This window comes from Durio zibethinus, chromosome 19, assembly GCF_047325235.1.
Source record: "Durio zibethinus cultivar Kanyao isolate XHJ-2024 chromosome 19, ASM4732523v1, whole genome shotgun sequence".
Classification (NCBI taxonomy): Eukaryota; Viridiplantae; Streptophyta; class Magnoliopsida; order Malvales; family Malvaceae; genus Durio; species Durio zibethinus.
In genome coordinates this window covers 21977071-21999610 of record NC_143180.1, presented here as the reverse complement: position 1 = coordinate 21999610, position 22540 = coordinate 21977071, and positions in this window count along the sequence as shown.

Here is a 22540-nt window from a genome sequence, read left to right as displayed (position 1 = left end):
TAATTTTTTTATAAATATACTCTAGTAAGGCAAGTGTTAATTTTTTAAAAAACTTTGTTAATCAATATAATCGCAGGTATCCTGTCAACCTCAAGTGCTATTCCAGTTTCAAAACCCAACGTTGAAATCATGATCATTAAACAGCTTACATGAATTAGAAAACAAGTACCTGGGTTGATCTGAGTGTGAAGAACTATTGAGCATCATTCCACTCGAGGAAGGTTTGTCTGTATCACAATCAGAAACAGGCTCTATTCCTATGCTTCCTCTGTGTTTTGCTAACACAGAGTAAGTCTCCCTCTTGCTTGCTAGGCATCGAGCTACCATCATTAGGAGCCAACTCCAACAAACTTTTTCAAATGTTCTAGTAACTTATTTTGCATAACTCCAAACACTTGTTCCATCTTGACATCAAATTTCTTCTCCATCTATGCATCGATCTGCTAAATTTCATTCTAAAGCTTAGCGATTTCCTCTTCATTTTTTTGGATTTCCTCTTGCATCCTAGTAGAGACTCCATCCGCCATGATTGCCAAGACGATGCTTTAATACCAAAATGACACACCTTAAATTTCCAAAATAACGACAACAGATAGATCGCAGAAGAAAAAAAGAAGAGATAGAAGGAGAAAGAGAAAAGAAGTAAGAATTCTAGAAGAGAGAATAATTGCTGATATTTCTTGACAAAATCATATACAATGCTCCTTTTCATCATTTGTAATTCTTAGCAGAATACTCAACATAAATGTAATCCGTAAATATCGGATATTGCACGTCATAATTCTCTCTCTTTCCTCGTCTAGTATAACAATAATAACATATTTCATAAAGGAAACAAATAAAACTAAATAGGCCTGTAACACATATAGCCTACCAACATGGCTCTCATTTATTCATTTAAGCCCAAGTTCCAGTCCAATAACCCTTATAGCCTGCAATAGAAAGTAATTAAATAACAATAAGTTGATATTCACTTTTAGATCAAGTCGTTCCAAACTTTAACTTGAAAAATTGGTTTAATTTCAATAAACATTTGTTTATATAGTAAATTGGTACATGAATATATAACTGAATATTGGTTTATTTATGAATATATATGTACAATCTACACAGATATTGTAATTTAATACCTCCATAGTAAATGACTATAATTTCTTTAAACAAATTAAAACATGTTTGGCATATTAAAATAAAATAGATATTTCAGTATTGAACAAATAAAAGTAATTAAAAGTTTAAACAATAATATTCTTGTTATTAGATTTATAAAGAGATAATAGCAATGATGATTGATTGATGAAAATTGATTTCTTTTGAAATAATTTTATGAACTTTTTAATTTCTTTACTGGTTTATATATATGTTAGTGTATTTCTCTATTGTAATTTTAATTGAATGACTGTATGGGAATTATATATATTAATAAATAACCATTTATATTAAACTTAGCACCTAAGTTCCCTATGTATATGTGTATAAATGTATTCCTTTGCTTTGGTTTAAAATTAGCAATTCAAACTTTATTTTATAAAAAATTAAAACTTTGCATTTATAGCAATATATAAAAATTATTATATATGTATATTTCATTCCTAGTTATTTCTCAGAGACATTGACATTATAATACTTCTCTATTAATAAAATTTATTAGAATTGTTTAAATGTATAAAAGGAATGCTTTGTATATGAACATGAAATAAATATTTTATTTAAGATACAAAAGTAATTAACTAATTGCTGCATATAGCAAATTTCTAAGCCGTATTAGAGATATACTCCTAATTGGAGTTCAATTTGCAATGTAAATACGAAGGAAGGGGGTGACGAAAAACAAATTAATTAGGTTTTAATCTTCTATATATGTGTATAAGTCTATTTTTTTACTCCAAAATCCAAAACTTTCAACAAAAATGTTTATAAGCCTCCAATTTACCTAATTTTTCATTTACCAACAAATTCTATATTTTCAAAATAAAAACAACAAAACCCTAGAAATCTATTTCCTAAATATTACCATGGCTTCCAATTACTATCTCAAAATTAGCCATCTAATAGATAGTCGTTTAGAAGATTACTACAGCTTCCAATTACTATCTCAACATAGCATACCATACGTTGTACCTCTTAATTTCAAAACAACTGTAGAAACATTCCGTCAATTGACCATATATCCCCGTCACATGATTTTATTTGAAGAGTATGGTCCAAATATTTTACTTTTTTTGTTTGCCAACATAGGTGTGACTACAAGAAAAAAAATATTTTTAGTAGAGAAAAAAATGATCGCTAAAGAAATAAAATTTAGCCACTGCAAGTTATAGTGACCAATTTTCAAGTCGTTACAAATACTTTCGTCACTATTTTATTAGTGACAACTTTTATTAAGTCATCACAATAGCTCAATTTTTTGTGATAATTTTTCTTGAGTATAAAAACAATTAAAATAGTGACAAAAAAATTTTGCTACAATAACTTGAATTCTTGTGATGATATTATCGATTCCAAAAGTATTGACAATAGTTACAAAAAATTATTGTCACTTATATTATTTTTATTAGTGACAAATGTCTCCTCACTAATATTTGCTGAAATACTATCTCATGAATTATATCATAAATATTAAAATTATTTCTTATAATAATTCTTGTCACTAATAAATTAATTATTGTCACAAGTAAAATTTATCAATTTATAAAAAAATATCATTAGTGACTAAAAATAGACATTATTATTCAAAAATAAATAAGATAACCAAAATATATAACATGTTTTTAATTCCAAAATTCAAAAAATCTCAAAAGTAATATTAAAAATATAATTATCAATTAAAACCATACTAATATCTTGCCACCAAAAACTAAATTACTACAAAAGAAAAGTAACTCCAAGTGGAAATTTATGCTAGAAGTCCATAGATGATCCCAACAAAGTCAGTCTTTATATTTTCCTACAAAACAAACAAAAATAAAAAAAATTAATAAGTCAATAAATAGTTTTAAAAAATTATCTTATACAATTCCTAATACGTTTTGAACTTAAATATGGTTAAATGTAATAAAAGATATGGGCATGACATATATAATAATTATTAAATTTATAAAACTATTAGACTATATAAAATTTTAATTTGAGAATTCAATTAAAATAGTAAAAAATAAGTCTCTTACTAGAAAGAGAAGTTTGTTTTAAAGTTAAGCATACTAGAGAATATTAAAGTAGCATTTAACTAACAAGACCTAGCTTAAAGTCATATAGTCATTTAGACTTTCCACCATTTGGATGAAGAAAAGAAACTCAGTTATTTGTTTCTTTACCAATCCCGTCACTTGGCTTTATAGTTAGTGAATAAATCCAAGAGGCTAAAATGAAAAAAAAAATACAATCCAACAATAAATCATCATAATAATAAATAATTAATAGAAACAAGCACAAACCTAAAATTAATAACATTGACCCTAAAGAATATTGCAGGCTAATAGAGAACTCACATGAACCTCGGCTACATCCAAATGTCATACGTTGATCTAGATAGAAGCAGATGATCTTACAACTCTCTCCAGGCACATAATGGTAGTCGGATATTTTTACATGAGACAGATAGATGTTTAGGATTGGTCCACACTTCAAGAAAACTCTATGTTTTAGTACTCCTTCCAAAGTCTCTCCTCCGAACATCTTGAAGGTGATTCCACTGAAGACAACAGGGAAAAGCACATCCCCGGGTTTCTGTCTAACTCTGCCCTCCCCAATGCTCAATATCGAAGATCCTTGGTGGCCTTCTTGTGAGCAAATTCGTCCAAAAGGCGGACCACTATAGCCTTTTGGAGCATCAAGCCTTGGCATCCACGGTGTTAGCAGGAATTATGACATTCCATGGCAACTGTACCCTGAGAAACATTCTGCAACTGCAATCAACATGGAAATGTTAAAAAAAAAAAGGGTAATTCGCAAGGAAACCGATGTCCTAATAGAAGAAACAGTATATCAATCTTGAAGAACTTAAAAATCGATTTAGACCTATCCCAATATCAAGTATGTTAAAACCAAATTTCAACAATCCAAACAGAAAAGATTGTAATGAAATATAACCGTACAATGCCCATTTCACATGATCAGTAATGCTCAATTCTACGAATATAGATAGCAGACAACCCAGAATCAAAATAAAGCAATAATAAACAGATAGTACCAAAGGAAAATTATGGCATTTCGTTCAAGACAGTCAAAAAATATTTAACAACTAGCCATTTCAAAAATGATCAAAGAAAGAAAATCCCCTTCAAAAGCTTTTCTATGATCTTATTCAATACAAGCCATGAAGAAAATGTTCAAAGAATATGACCAAAGAAAATGTTCAAGAGCAGTGAAGAAAACCCATCATTAGTATTTAAATTTCTCTTCTAAAAAGTTGACCAAAACCCATTATGAATCAAAGCTTTGTAAATGTAAAAATCAGTCCTATATTTTCAACCAAACAAAACCGTGGAAACTACAAAATTGGTTGAAAAATCTTACGAGTTTATTTTCAATTGGTCAAATTATTCAAATAGTCTATGTATTTATATGAAATTTGAACTTTAATTTCGATACAATAATTTATAAAAATTTTATCCTCATACTAAATTAATTTAACAATATTGGTCCAATTGATAACAGAGTTGCTTGATCTCTATTAAATTAGCTGAAGTGATGGTTGATCATACTGATGTAGCATTGATTTCAAAGATATGTCATTGACTTGCTGACTTGATAATTGGGATTGATGAAATTAGTTGTTAAATTATACAAATGTTTCCATATTCATATGAAATTTCAAATTCAATACTCGTACTTGCACGAATTTTAAAATTTATTCAATGTATTTGCATGAAATTTGAAATTTAGTCTCTCTTATACAAAAATTATTTTGAATTTTTAGAGATTTTTTAGTTTTTTAAAACATTAAATTTTAAAAATTGTTACAATATTTTCCTATAATATTCTAGCTGCAACGTGAAAATCACACATGAAGGTCCATGACAATGTGGATTTAGATCATCGTAGGCAACGAAAAGTAAAAGCAGCAGAAGAAAGAGTGGACAGAACAAATTGAAACACCAAACAGAATTCAAACAATGAAAGCAGCAAGGAAGACGTAAAAGAACAATGCTATACTGATTTCCCTCGAGAAAATTTAGTTTCCATGATGTGTATAGCTAATCAAGCAATTAACAATTGAAATAGCAATAGAGAAAACCAGCACCCATTGATCAAGGATTTCAGATTAAGTAATTTTGCTAGAGTGGAGAATGGAAACTTATGAAAAGAGAGGGATATACTTTTCCAACCTACTTTTTCGTATGTTTCCTGACTATTTAAAATGCAAGGGAACCTGAAATTGATAGAATGTAATTTAGGAATCCAATTTTCTATTCTTGGGCTGTAAGTATTGTTAGGCTAAAAAACCTCAATATAATCACATTAGCAGAAGCGAAATCAAATAATCAATCACAAAAAAGACAGTAATTTAACATGGTTCGATCCAATTAACCTACATCAATAGATGAGAAAAAATATCCACTAATTGTCAAGAATTATAAACATATATATCATATCAATCAGCACTTAACAATTAATACTCATAAGTTTTTTCAATCCATCTAGTTCTATGAAATATTCTTAACTAAAATAATTACATACCCATGCGTGCCCATTCACCATATTTATGTGGACCTTCTCAATTTTCTCTGATCCACTCACATGTACCATATCTATGTGGATCCTCTTAATCACCTCCAGTCCACTCATAAATATTCAAACATATACACTTAGATGTAAATCTCTAGTAGTCTTATGAGGTGTCTATCCCATAAAACTTTACAACTCTCTTACATCATTTTCTCATATATAATTTTATAGAGACTCCATCTATTTTGAATAATAAAAATTTACCTATTAAGAATTTTTTTCTTCTTAAAATTTTTTTTCTACAAATCAAACTTATCTATTAAGAATTTTTTTTCTTTTAAAATTCTTTTTTTGCGAATCTTCTTGTTCAGCAAGTAATATTTAACTTGTCCATTAAATAATATCTAACCAATCTCAAATAAATTTATTATGAGATTTGAGTCACCTTCGTCATGGTTGTCTATTAAGTGAGCTCTTACTTTTTAAGGAAAAAGCGGAAAAAACAATACAAGTATAGGGATCCGAGCATGTACACAGAAATCAATGAAGATGAAGATTACAACACTGAAGTGTAGTAGGATAGTCAAGCAACAGCTGTCAGATGATAATGTTGGCAAGAAATAATTTGAGGATTAACTGATTTAAGAATATTTCATCCGATAATAATTCCCGGATTTAAACCAGAATATTATCTATGTTAATAAGAGACGGTCCAAAAGCAATAAAAAGTACTGATAGAATGCTCATTCCATAAATAAACTTGCAGTATCCAGATGGTTGAAGATATTGTAAGCAGTGAATATATCACAAATCTTCCATTAACATCTTTAGGTCCAACTTTGGACTCCAACTGGGAGACATCACCTGTTCATTTCAACTGTCATTGATGTAACTCCAGTGGTTATTGTTTTTTATTGTATTTCACCGCAAAATAGTTAAAACAATATTGACTACCACAAATACAATAAAAGAAAAAGGAAAAAAAATCTAGTTCTTTCATAGAAATGACAGTCAAATCCATCAACTTAGAATGCTAAACATAAAGGATACTGACCTAAATTATCAACAATATGATTTGCATATACTTGAAATGCATTATCAATGCCACGAAACAGAGCATTCAGTTCCATTAGCCTCATGGGAACTTTAATACCAAAAAATTGATCTACTGTCTCCAATCAAAAAGAGAAAAGAAAATAGAATGTACTATTAATATCTCCAGAAAGAGATGAGCATCTATAGGGAGAATGAAACATAAAAGAAATGAATGCTGATTTCAAATTTATGTTAAGAAAAATATGAGATTCCAGATTCCAGAATCCTGTGAAAACTGATTCTCTAACTAATAGCAATCAAATATTAGTTATTGATTTACCAATGGCTTCCATTTCAATAATATAAAACTCCAGAAGAAAGTTAAAACTAGTCAATTATTCATCAAAATGCATAGTATTATTATATTAATAACCAGTTATGAGTTATGACTGAACTCCAACAACACATTGATCAAAGTCTGGAATGAAACTACTAATTTTTGTTAGTAATATATTCAATAAATCAATTAGCTGAAACGGACAAAGCTGAGATCTAGTTGCAGCTGTACGCAAGGAGATAAGGGCAAATATATCAGGGAAAATGCACACAGTAAATTCAGACAATTTTCCAAATTTTTTTATGCTAATCACCATCATAGTTCTAAAGTGAGGGACATGGTTCCCTAAAAGCATTTAATCAAATTATATAAATCTATTAAATCATTGAGACATTCCAAGTAGCCTAGTAATAAGCAACCTTTATTGGCTCCAAGGGGATTAAAAGCTGTCCCATAAGGCAAAATCACAGTTGAAAGTGTAACTGGTACTGCCCATCTCTTTCAAGGACTATGATACTGACTCTGAATTGTTAATTTATTCCAAATTTGATACTACAAAATAAAACCACCCATAAAAAATCTCTTTGCAGATTACTGAATTTTATACCTGGATATTTGTTTAAATTAGAAAAACATTAAAAGGACAAAATGCATAAGGGAAGAATGACGGTCTGCAGAAATAAACTTAGACCAACTGATCTCTATACAAGACCAAATTGAATAAAAATTAAAAAACTCAAAAGTTTTGTCGGTGAATATATATATATAATCTATTTTATTAATGTCAATGAAATTTTATCTTAACAAGGGGAAAAAGTTAACACAAAAAAATTAACAATGTTAATTTTTTTGTCCAAATAATACCCTAATTTGATGCAAACATATGTTAGAGGGGTTGATGGATTGTAATAAAAGATAGGGCTTGAATGACTTTTTTATTAATAGTTCAATTGAATTGTTCAATTTCGACACGTTTTAAAAGTTCAATTAAATTGTCTGCGGGCCAATTGCATCAGGCTATTCGGGTTAAGAAAAAGTCCAAAATTACTTTCACTAAAAAGATAAAAAAATGAAAAAGAAAAAAAGCAAAATAGCAAAATAGCAAAAAAGTAAAAAAGCAAAAAAAAAAAAAAAGGAAGCTCGTTTGGTACTATGTAAACTTCTTAATTGTATGGAAGCCCATTGGATACAAATTATTTGGCCATTGCTATCAATCTCTCATTTTGTTGAAAATTTATCTAATTAAAAAGATCAAAAGAAAAACAAAAACAAATTAAGGTGTCACATAAGCACTTATATAATTTTTTTCACAAAATTTATCTAAATAAAAAATAAAGAATAAAAAATTTTAAATAAAAAGAAAAAAAACAAAAAAAAAAGAAAAAATGGAAAGAAATGAAAGAAACAAAAAGTAACATGTTAAGACCTCAAACAAGAGTCAAACAAAAGTTAAAATGAATCAAATTTACATGATGGATTGATGGATTATATTTTAATTATGCATAAATATAGTATTTTTATTAACTTAAGATATTAAATAATAACTTTATTAATGTGTTACATATATATAATTATAAAATTAAGTAAATAATTTAAAATATAATTTAACGTACATATATATATATTTAGTGAAGGCAAAATGGAATATCATAAATCTTCTTCATCTTGGTCTTATTTTTTTGTGAAAAACTCTTGATCCAATTCCAAATAAAAAGAATGCACCTATCTAATATAGGTTGTTTTATTATGCATACTTTTATTAACATTTTTCTTAGAAACTTAATATATCGATTGTGTTTGTTGTCAATTATTTGATTAAAATAACAAAAAAACCAAATTAAAATGAAAAGCAAAATAATGTGCCACTTGTACACATATATTGGATTTCTTTAAAAGAAATTATCTCATTAAAAAACAAAAGAATTAAAGGAAAAAATTTTTTAAGTAAAAAAATGATGAAATAGAAAAAAATACTAATGGAGAAAATTGAATTGCCACATGACGTTAGCAATAATGAGATTTTCTTCCAAAGTTTATATATTAGATTTTTGTCAAAAAGTTTAGATTCGAAAACTTACCTATTAGACATAAAAATAATGGAATCGCCACTAATCCTTTTATGCTAAGTGTGATTGGTCACCTATGTGAATCTATCAATTTTGAAGGTTGTCCTAAACTAAGAATCGTTAAAACGAATAGATTTTGGTCTACATCAACAGAACAAAGGTTCAAGAGTTGATTACATGTAAGGAAGGTATTAGTACTCCTTGACGATCAAAATTGGTACCAAATTAGTTATGTATTATTTTATCTAAGCCTTAATCATGATAGTTTTTATCATGCAAATCAAAACCAATTCCAATCCTTTTATTTACACTACTAGAAAAAGTGGTTTTAGCAATGCTCAATGTTGTTGCTAAATGGCAATTTGTCATTTTTAAATGTTTTTCACTACAAAAAAAGTTGTTGCAAGATCATTATGCATATCTTCATTGTTAAAAGTTTATGCAATGATTTTCATCATCTCAAAAGTCGTTTTAAAAAATGTATCCTGCAACTATTTTTTGCCATTAGTAAATAAATAATATTTAAACAATGACTTAATGTGGTTGTCAAAACTTTTATCTATCAACCACATATTTTGTTACAAAAATTTTTACATAACAACATTATTTTGGTTGCCTAAATTTCTTTTTGTGAATTCCTTTTGCACAATTATATTGTAGTTACAATAATTAATTTACAAATGACAAAAATTTTTGCCAAAAGCTCTTACAAAACAATAATTTTATCATTTTTAATTATTTTTGCAACAACTTAAGGATATTTAAAAACCAATATTAATGTTGCAAATAATCTTTTCCCAAGAATATTGTGTTGTTACAAATAGTAAATGAATATTTAATAACGACTTTATCAAATTAAGAAACAACTATTTTTGTTGCCAAAAAATCCTTTCACAACAACATTCATCTTATTTGCCAACCAAAATTCTTGATGCAAATATTCATTTTACAATAACCTTTATACCGTTACCAATAGTTAACAAAGATTTCTAAACAACATTATTAACTTTAAAAACAACTAATATTGTTACCAAAAAAACATTGCACAACTACATTCGTCTCATTGCATAGAGCTTCAATTTTTTGTGACAACTTTAATTAAAATTAGCAACACTATTTATTGTTACAAAAAACTTTTGCTCATTAAATCAATGATAGCAAGCAACCTTGTGTGCATGTACATAAAGTTTTTCACCAAGACAAAAAAGATGAATCGCTTTGATGGAATTAGTAGAAAGAAACTCTAGGACAAAAATCTTGCTTTGCAATTGCACCAATATTATTTAAAATAATGAAATGCAATTATGTTAAATGAAGCCAGATATCAATATCTAATGAAATATTATAATTAAGATGGAGATCTAGGCTTGACAAAATCCTATGGAAAGCATAACAACCCTTCATGCTAAAATACATTAATAGAGACAACGCATACAATGGTCATGTGTAACATTCTAGAAACTAAGTATGATGACTATTTCAGCATATACCTAGTCCTAATGGGAGCTGTGAATCCCAAAGCATCATAAGTCATAAACCTATCAAATGATAAGTTAGTACCAGCTAGTGCACATGCACCTAAAGGATAGAAATTCAACCTAGCTCTACAATCTATTAAACAGCTAGCAACACGATCAAGCTACAATTAAAAAAGGCTGAGTTAGTGATTCTAGAGGCAAATTTATAAAAGATACAAGATAATTTTATAAGCCCAACAAGATAATTTGTTCCTTTTGCAAGTTAAGACACCATCATGTAAATGTATAGAAAATTGAATTTACTATTTGCAAATGTTATATATAAGATATACTATATTCTTTCCTCTATGGAAAATGGTGGGTCTTCCCAATGATAAAACCATAATTGATTGGTTAGAAGTTAATGAGCACATTTTAACATGTGGATTCCAATATTCAAAGACTTCTAATATTCCATTAACTTGATCATAACTGCTAACCATTTCTAATCACAATCTGTATGTTTACCCAAGTTCTAATATTTCCTCCTTTTATTCACTCTTTAAGGGCCAATTTGCCTACCATCAATGTGTTTTGCTTTCATGCTTTAGTCTTTTTTTCTCCTATAAATATTTTAATTAGATGAACTTCTTTATAAGTTTTAACAATATAAAAATTTTCCAAGCAACCACTTAATTTCTCCAAATAGATATATATATATATATAGATGTTCAATTTCATCTAGACTAGTATATAAATGAAATGATTCAAACCTACTCCACATGTGTTAAAAAAAGATGTTGTAGTAAAACAGGTCATGCCCCTTGTAAATGTGTATACCCAGGAATGTTCAAACCCTAATTATTTAGAGCCAGTTTCACCAAAGCAACCTAGAGATGTCTAATGCTAGTAATAATCCTATCTATAGCATTACAGCATGACTGGCAAAAATTAGTCAAAACTTGATCATTTCAGCTTCAAGAAAAAGGAAGGGGAACAAGAATGTCTTAGATATACATATAATTAAGTGTCAAGTATCCAAATATTCATAAAGAACCATACCTAAACATCTGCCACCATAAATGTTCGTACTTACAATATTACCTAAATATTGGCAAGAATTCCAGCATAGTACGTAGCATATGTGGAACATCTACAAAAGTGCACCTAAATTCATCACCATGAGTGCTAAAATAAAGACATGAGATTTATGTTAGGAAAACATAATTCTAGAGATAGTTCTCTCACATACTTTTTGAAAGATTTTGCCTATGACCTTTAAGAATTTAAAATAGTGTCCTAATAGCTAAATTCAAAACCTGCAATATAAGTTAAATTTAGCCACAATAAAGTTAGTTGGATGTCCCATGCCAACCATAATACAACTTAATTCTCTATAAACCACAGCAAGGTGGTTTCAAAACATTTGAAATACAAAGATACAAGATTAAAAGAAGGTTAACTACAAGCGAAATTAAAAATATAAAAAAAAATAAAACTTTCTTATTTAAAAGATCTTATCCAACCACCAAAGTTAACTGGCCTCACTTTAGTCTTGTTTTTTAATTATTAAGTTGAAATAAACATGAATAAAACCATCAAAATTTATCCTAACACATACATAGAAAAAAATATGATACACATGAAGATAATGAAAGACTCAGAGGGTTTATAACATCAATGGTTGTTGTTGGCTTTGAATCAACAAAAGCGACTCTAATAAAATAAGGAACACTCTATATAAAATATAATCAATCAATCAACACATACATAAAAAGATTCAATAAATACCATTCCAGAAGTCTTCTTTTGATTGCAATAAATTTCATTATTTATTTTGATTTATTTTATTTTTGTTTATTATTTAAAATATTTATTTAATGGAAATTTTATAATGAAAAACAAACACATAAAAGAAAAAATCAGAATAATTAAAAATATTGAAAAAAAAGATGTTGAAGAGTTAGATCTTATTAATTGATGACAGTAAAAAAATGAAAAAAAATTTAAAATCCTATTAACACTATAATTATGTAGGCATCTTGATTAGATTAGTAACTGAAATATTTTTTTTTAAGATTAAATCACTATAAAAAAACCCACAACTCGGTGAAAATGCACATAATAAACAATCTAACAATATGAGAGAAAATTTTTCAGCCAAAAAATTTAGAGGTCATTTTTTTAGGTAATTCGGTTTAATGAATTTGAAGACGGTTGGCTACTTTAAAACACCATTAGATAAAAGAAGAAGGTTTAGAGGAAACTTAATTGGCTGTTGAAAAGGCGATATAAGGGGCTAAAACATCAAAAGTTATAACATAGATCTAAGGCGTGCTAGGTTGAGTTTTAGTTTGTAGGAACTAGTGGTGTGGTGAAGGGTGCTACTAGAGTTGATGGTGAAAGAAGGTTGTAGGTTGGCTAAGTGTGTTTAGTTGGAAGTAGGAATCAGAGAAGGAGGATTGGCTTCATGGGATTTTGTTGCTTGTTAAGGAAGTAGGCTGTGTTAGTGGCTTGGGCGGTTGCCAAATGAGAATTGGGGTACTTCACTGGGAAGCGTTAAGAATCATGTGTGTAGAGTTGAGGGAGTGTCAATGGTGAAAGAAGCTAAGCTAAAGGCACTTTGGTGGGTGTTATGGTGGTTTTATTGGTCGATAGTGGTCATGAAAGGGCTAGTTTTAGTGTCTATAGCAGGTAGTTGAATGGGTAGTGGGAAATTGGTTGAATGGGAATCATGGCTTTCTTTTTCAACTTTTGTGTATTTTTTTTCTTGTGAACTTTCTTATGTGTATCTTCCTCCAATTGAGTAATCCCTTAGTCTTTATCTATGGGTTAGGGTCACAAGGTCCAATGTCCAATACCTTATTAGAGTTGGTGGCTAATGTTTTAAGGTGTAGGGTAATGAAGTGTAGGGTACAGGGTGTAGGGTGCAATATAGTGGTTGCTTAGCAGTGACAGCTTCTATTACAAGAAAATGGAAGATTAGTGGCAGTTTTGTAGAGGTGTTTCACTTACAAATGCCGTTAGCTTCCGTGTTTTTATAAAATTTAAAGCGTTTATTATAAAAACGCCACTAAATATTCAAATAGCGATGTTGTTACTTATAAACATCACTCAAGACTTGGTGTTAGCGATGTTTATCAACTGAAACACCATGAATAATCCTATCTTATAAATTTGAATGAATACTCAAGGTGTTTTTGGCAAAAAACAACTTGAATAATCCCATTAAAAAAATTAATAGGAAATTACTGAAGGCATTTTTGGCAGACAATGCCTTCAATAATCCTCTAAAAAATATATATGCGATTATTGAAAGCGTTTTCTACAAGAAATGCCTTTAATAATTCCATGAAAAAATTTCACAGGCTTATTGAAGGCGTTTTTGGTAAAAAATGCCTTCAATAAATATCTTACCAAAATTTTAAGATCGTACGGATGTTAACCATAAGAAGGTAGGTTCGATCCCTCCCTTTAACTTTTTTAGGGTTTTTGTAGAGATTATTTTTATTGATTATTCTAGGTATTTTCTGGGCAAAAACACCTTCATCGAATGATTTAAAATTTTTTTGAGAGAATATTAAAGGCATTTTTGGCAAAGAAACACCATTAATAATCCATAGAAAAAATATGGAACCAATTCTTAAAGGCATTTTTTGCTGAACTCGCCTTCAGTAATCCAATCAATAAATTTTTAGTTTGGATTATTAAAGGTGGTTTCTATAAAAAAAATGCCTTCAATAATACATACACAAAAGTTGGAATGGATTATTGAAGGCGTTTTTGGCTCAAAATGCCTTTAATATTCCACACGATAAATTTGAATGGTCGGATTATTAAAGGCGATTTTTATCAAAAATGCTTCAATAACATTTTGTTAGGGATTATTCAAGGCATTTCCAGCAAAAAAATACCTTTCAATAATCCATTCAATTAATTTTTAGTTGGTATTATTGAAGGTAGTTTTTTTTTTAAAATGCCTTCACTAATCCATACAAAAAAGTTGGAATGGATTCTTGAAGGCGTTTTAATATTCCACACAATAAAGTTTTAGGTGGAATTATTAAAGGTGGTTTTGACAAAAAATGCCTTCAATAACATTTTGTTAGGGATTAGTCAAGGCATCTTCTTGCTAAATATGCCCTTAATAATCCATAGGAAAAATATGAAATGGATTCTTGAAGGAATTTTTGGGTGAAAGCCCCTTCAATAATCCAATTAATAAATTTTTAACAAATATTAATGAAGGCAATTTTTGTCAAAAATGCCTTCAATAATTCATACACAATATTTGGAACAAATTCTTGAAGGTTTTTTTTGTCCCAAAATGCTTTTAACACTCCACACAATATATTTTTAGGTGGGATTATTGAAGATTGTTTTGATTAGAAATGCCTTCAATAATATTTTGTTAAGGATGGATCAAGGCATTTTCTTACTGAAAATGCTTTCATTAATCTCATTAAATAAATATTTTTGATATTGTATATGTCAAGTCAGTTGTAGGTTTATGCCCAAAAAACATTTGAAGTTAGTCATAGATTTATGCTCAGAAAACATTTGGTTTAAAGAATAAAAAATTTTAAATAAAAAGAAAAAAAAAAGAAAAAATGGAAAGAAATGAAAGAAACAAAAAGTAACACATTAAGACCTTAAAACAAAAGTCAAACAAAAGTTAAAATGAATCAAATTTACATGATGGATTGATGGATTGTATTTTAATTATGCATAAATATAGTATTTTTAATAACTTAAGATATTAAATAATAACTTTATTAATGTGTTACATATATATAACTATAAAATTAGATAAATAATTTAAAATATAATTTAATGTACATAGATATATATAGTGAAGGCAAAATAAAATTAGATAAATAATTTAATGTACATCCTAAATTCGTCTTCATCTTGGTCTTTTTTTTTTTTTGTGAAAAACTCCCGATTCAATTCCAAATAAAATGAATGCACCTATCTAATATGGGTTGTTTTATTATGCATACTTTTATTAACATTTTTCTTACAAACTTAATATATCGATTGTGTTTGTTGTCAATTATTTGATTAAAATAACAAAAAAACCAAATTAAAAAGAAAAGCGAAATAATGTGTCACTTGTACAAATATATTGGATTTCTTTAAAAGAAATTATCTCATTAAAAAACAAAAGAATTAAAGGAAAAAATTTTTCAAGTAAAAAAATGATGAAATAGAAAAAATACTAATAGAGAAAATTGAATTGAAACATGACATTAGCAATAATGAGATTTTCTTCCAAAGTTTATGTCTTAGATTTTTTTTAAAGAGTCTAGATTTGAAAACCTACCCATTAAACATAAAAATCATAGTCATCACTAATCCTTTTATGCTAGGCGTGATTGGTCACTTATGTGAATCTATCAATTTTAAGGTTGTCCTAAACTAAGAATCCCTAAAAAAAAAAAGGTTTTGGTCTACATCAAAAGAACAAAGCTTTAGGAGTCAATTACATATAAGGAAGGTATTAGTACTTCTTTACGACCAAAATTGATACCAAATTAATTATGTATTATTTTATCTAAGCCTTAATCATGATAGTTTTTATCATGCAAATCAAAACCAATTCTAATTCTTTTATTTACACTACTAGAAAAAGTGGTTTTAGCAACACTCAATATTGTTGCTAAATGGCAATTTGTCATTTTTAAAAGTTTTTCGCTACAAAAAAAAGTTGTTGCAAGATCATTATGCATATCTTCATTGTTAAAAGTTTATGCAATAATTTTTATCATCTAGAAAGTCATTTTAAAAAATGTATCCTGCAACTATTTTTTATCATTAGTAAATAAATAATATTTAAACAATGACTTAATGTGGTTGTCAAAACTTTTATCTATCAACAACATATTTTGTTACAAAAATTTTTACATAACAACATTATTTGGGTTGCCTAAATTTTTTTTGCAAGAAAATAATTTTTGTTGCGAATTACTTTTGTACAATTATTTTGTAGTTACAATAATTATTTTAAAAATGACAAAAAGTTTTGCGAAAAGTTCTTACAAAACAACAATTTTATCATTTTTATTTATTTTTGCAACAACTTAAGGATATTTAAAAATCAATATTAATGTTGCAAATAATCTTTGACCAACAATATTGTGTTGTTACAAATAGTAAATAAATATTTAATAACAACTTTATCAAATTTAGAACCAACTATTTTTGTTGCCAAAATATACTTTCACAATAATGTTCATCTTATTTGCCAACCAAAATTCTTGATCCAAATATTCATTTTACATTAATCTTTATACCGTTACCAATAGTTAACAAAGATTTCAAAACAACCACTACAAGAAAATGGAAGATTAGTGATAGTTTTGTAGCGGTGTTTCACTTACAAATGCCACTAGCTTTTATGATTTTATAAAACTTAAGGTGTTTATTATCAAAATGCCACTAAATATTCAACTAGTGGCATTGTTACGTATAAACACCACCAAGACTTCATATTAGTGGCTTTTATCGACTAAAATGCCAATCTTGTCTTAAAAATTTGAATGAATACTAAAGGCATTTTTGGTAGAAAATAGCTTGAATAATCTCATTAAAAAAATTGATAGGGAATTACAAAAGGCATTTTTGACAAACAATACCTTCAATAATCCCCTTAAAAAAAATTGTATGTGATTATCTAAGGCATTTTCTACAAGAAACACCTTTAATAATTCCACTAAAAAATTCCACAGGCTTGTTGCAGGCGTTTTTGGTCAAAAATACCTTCAATAAATATCATAGCAAAGTTTTAGGATCGTACAAATGTTAACCATAACGTGCTAGGTTCGATGCCACCCTTTAACCTTTTTTGGGTTTTTGCAGATATTATTTGTAATTGATTATTCTAGGTGTTTTCTAGGTAAAAACACCTTCACCAATTGCAATAAAATTTTTTGGAGAGAATATTGAAGGCATTTTTGATAGAGAAATGCCCTTAATAATCCATAGAAAAAATATGGAACCAATTCTTGAAGGCATTTTTGGCCTAACTCACCTTCAATAATCCAATTAATAAATTTTCAGTTTGGATTACTAATGGTAGTTTTTGTCAAAATACCTTCAATAATCCACACACAAAAGTTGGAACAGATTCTTGAAGGCGTTTTTAGCTCAAAACAGCTTTAATATTCCACACGATAAATTTGAATGGTCGAATTATTAAAGGTGATTTTTTTAAAAAACGTCTTCAATAACATTTTGTTAGGGATTATTCAAGACATTACTGGTAGAAAAATGCCCTTAATAATCCATTCAATTAATTTTTTGTTGGTATTATTAAAGGTGTTTGTTTTTAAAATGCCTTCAATAATCCATACAAAAAAATTAGAACAGATTCTTGAAGGCATTTTTTGCCCAAAATGCCTTTAATATTCCACACAATAAATTTTTAGGTGGGATTATTGAAGGTGATTTTAGTAAAAAATGCGTTCAATAACATTTTGTTATAGATTATTCAAAGTGTTTTCTTGCTAAATATGCCCTTAATAATCCATAGAAAAAATATGGATAGATTCTTGAAGGCATTTTCGGGTGAAAGTGCCTTTAATAATCCAACTAATAAATTTTTAACAGAAATTATTGAAGGCAGTTTTTGTCAAAAATGCCTTCAATAATCCATACACAATATTTGGAACAGATTTTTGAAGGCATTTTTGTCCTAAAATGCCTTTAATATTCCACACAATATATTTTTAGGTGGGATTATTGAAGGCATTTTTGGTTTAAAATGCCTTCAATAACATTTTGTTAGGGATGATTCAAGGCATTTTCTTGCTAAAAATGCCTTTATAAATCCATAAAAAAAACATTTTTGGTATTGTTTATGTCAAGTCAATTGTAGGTTTATGCTCAAAAAACATTTGAAGTCAGTTGTATATTTATGCCCAGAAAATATTTTGTTTATATATATGATACTACGAATTACATTTTGGACTTTACATAATGAACATGGTTGAATTTCAATAAATTGACCACACATCCAAAATTAAAACTAATAGCGTTGCCATACTAATATACTTTTTTAAAATAATTGTTCTCAATAATATATTAAGTACACATGTGTATTCATATTAAGTATACTAATAATATTAAACCAATACCCTAATCTACAAACTTAAAGTTTCCATTCAACATGGCATTTTAAAAACATTATAACAATTTGTTCCTTATATATATACATTCAACCAACAATGTCTAACCTCAAGGTTTATCAACATTGATAAATGATAATACATACTCACACATTTTTTACTCTCCCACTAAAAAAAATCAAAAGTAAATGTTAATAAATGAGAACATAATTTAGCTTCTTATTTTTTTAAAGATATAATGAGTTTATGAAATTTATACTAACCTTGAATGGTGTGGTCATAAAATCATATAAAACTATCTCCCACATAAAACAAAGGACATAATATCCACATTCAGTATTACTGGGTTGATGAGGTATCTGAAAATTAAATTGAGTGGGTTTAAGAAACATTTCTCTAAATAAACTCAGCATAAAAGAATAAATTTCACATTTACCAGTAATGACACCCATTTCAGTTTCTTTGCCTTCTTATTGAATGTAGATATTACCTTAAATTGAAAAGAAAAAATTTACTTAATATATAAATAAAATTACTTATGAAGAAACAGAAGATATATAATATAATAAAGTGTAATACCTCTTTATAACAATTTGAATGTCAGAGTTAGGCATCGCTGTTGGATTAAATGAATTAAGTAAGTATGGCGTTAAGGATTTGGTGTCAATCACAATAAGCACCCAATGACGACTGCAAAATAATAACAATGTAATACTCAGATTATGTATTAGTTTAGATTTGGGTAAAGTTGGAATAATAAAGGTTGGAATATAACTTACTGCACATTATACAAAAGTAAATAATAATCAGCCAGTCTTTTTATGCATTAAATCACATGATTAGCACAATAAGCGACTGTGCCACTCTACTCACTAGTGAAGTTGGGGTCAACGAATCTAAATCTGTTGGTCAATTGTCTCCCTTTGAGCTCTTCATATAAGAAGCTGCATGATAACAATCAACAATGCTAGTTAGTATTACACTGTAAAATAGATTAATACATATTGAATGTGCATATTTGTATTTATAAGCTAACCTCATATAAGCAACAATATCAATAGCTAATAATTCATCCAGTTCACAAAATTAACCTTTTCCACACCAATGAAAGAAATTGATGGTTTATCAAATAACCCTTCCTCAAACTCAATGGTTATAAAGTTTTCTTCGGATAAATGCTTCAGTGAAAATTTATATAACCCATCCATGGTAGCCCTGAGCAAAGGTCATACTGTGAGTCCCAACATCCTGCTACAATATTTAATAAAATATAAGTATTAAAACCAAATTAATAAATATAATAAACAAATTAATATTAAACTTATAAAAAAAATACTTCACAGGTGGTAGCGAAGGTTAGGTTCACTTTCTGACTTGCAACGGAAGCTTGTCCTAGTGGACGATGTTATCATACTGGCCTACTAGCATTCTATGCTGGATTGCTACCAACATGGCCTCTAAAGTAGCAAGTCTTTGCTATTACTCATTGAGGCATTACTCCTGGTCATTAATTCGTTACTATTATTGCTCAATGATTGCTTCATATTATGCATTTCTCATTCGTAAGGTTTTGGGTTGATTACTAAAAAACTTTGATGTCAAGAAAAATTTACCAACCCCAAGAATCTGACTAAGCCTTTCTTTAGTGCTTAATGCTAAAGACAATGGATTTTCTTCGTACTAGGTTGCCAGTTCACCAGATTTGACTTTGGCAGCATTATCATCCTAGAAGACAATAATAAGATGGACTGTAACAATAAATCTATACAAGCTAGTATATAGTCATACATATAACCACAATGCCAATCATACATTATATTAAAAAGGCAGTTATACATACAATCTTTTTTGCCATTTCTTTTTGGTTGTTTAATCTACAAAAGATTCATCTTTCTGTAGATGCCTTTGTTTTTAGACATCCCATCTAGAAATTTCGATACGAGAGCTTGCTGATTCCTATTAAATTACCATAATATAAGAATTAGAATGTATGAAATAAATGTGCATAAATATTCATTAATGAGTATAAAACAAGTATGCGAATACATACAAGCTCATACTTCACATTTGCATATCCCTTTCTCATTGTCCGATGGTGATATTATTGTTTAGCCTGAATGTTCTGTTGGTTTTCTTTTGATTTTCTACAAAAGAAAGAAATTATGTCAATCACATATGAAGATCAAAGGCTATATTGCATAAAGACTTATAAACAAATTTTTTGGTAATGGGTTTGTGTACTGAGAAATCTTTTGAAAGCCGATATCAAACAAAATTTGTTCAATCTTTAACACTTATTACATTTGTATATGACACAAGTGGAACAGTTAATACATCACCTTAATCAGCCAATGATAAAATATATTGGGTTATCAATTTGCTTTTAAAGTCTCTGAATACTTTTTTAGCAGATTGCAACATAATCTTTTTACATTCAATTGGGACGTCAAACAGTTCCTAAATAATTTAACATAATTAGTATGAACACATTGAATTTCAATTAAATGATCATTTAACAAATTTTATGAAACAGTTAAATAAACATACCACAACTGACTGCCATATATCATTTTTTAGATCATCGGGAACTCGTCGCCAACTGGTGTATGTAATTGAAATCCTACAACGGATGACGGCTCCAATATGAGTAGCCAACTTGGCAGTTCCTTCAAACATAGGCTACCCACTTTGATTGAAGTCAACGTGAATTTTTGTGTTACTCACTTTAATTTGTTTATTTGAGCCCCTTTTCTTTCTTTTTTAGCCTACAAGTGTGTCTTATACATGTTCAATAAAAGGAGAATGATGTTGTTGAGAGTCTATAATACTTGTGATTTTGATCATAATTATACGAATTACATAAAATGACCATCTAGATTTAACATTGTACGTAATTAAATACAACCAATACCATACTACGTATAGAAACACTAGTCAACAAACCAAGTAGCAATGTGCTCAGACACACCCTTCAGTAAACCATTCAGAAATACCATTCAACATACGATTTAGCATACCAATATCATACAATACCATTTAGCAAAACAATATCACACAATAAGGTTCAACAAACCACAATATTAACAGAAAACAACACAAAAATAGCACACATGCAATGATAGGTGCTTGGACGACTATGCTTACGATGAAAGTAATAAAAATATATATATGCATATGTAAATAGTAAGGAATCAAAAAAAAAAATAGCTCTATCGAATACTATAAATAATACAATAAACAAAAAAAATGACGACATACCAATAAATAGAGAGATGCATGCTATTGATTTGTTGAAGGTCGGTGGCGACGATAAGGATAAAGAAACCAAAAGTCTGATAGAAATGTATTTATGGGTTTGGTTTGGTTAACTAATGCAGCTTTTAATCATTCTCTGTACTAACAGTTTGTGATTCCAATGTTCAAGACAGGGGAATAAATATAAAAATTATTATTAAAGGCATTTTTCTGAAAAAAAAAAAAAAAAAACACCTTCAATAATCCCCTTAAAATTTTACTTGGAGATTATTGAAGGTGTTTTTTTACTAAAAGATGCCTTTAGTAATCCAAAACATAATTTTCAAAGGAAATTATTAAAGGTGTTTTTCCTCAAAAAACATCTTTGATAATTCTGAACAAAAATTATTGAAGGCATTTTTAGTAGAAAATCACCTCATTGATATTTTCGTGATAAGAATAGAGGGAATTATTGAAGGCATATTATGCAAAAAAATGCCTTCAATAAATTCTTTCAAAAAATTATAACAAATTACTGAAGGTATTTTTTTGGAAAAAATATGCCTTTAAAAATCCCTTTAACATTATTGAAGGTGTTTTATACTAAAAAACGCC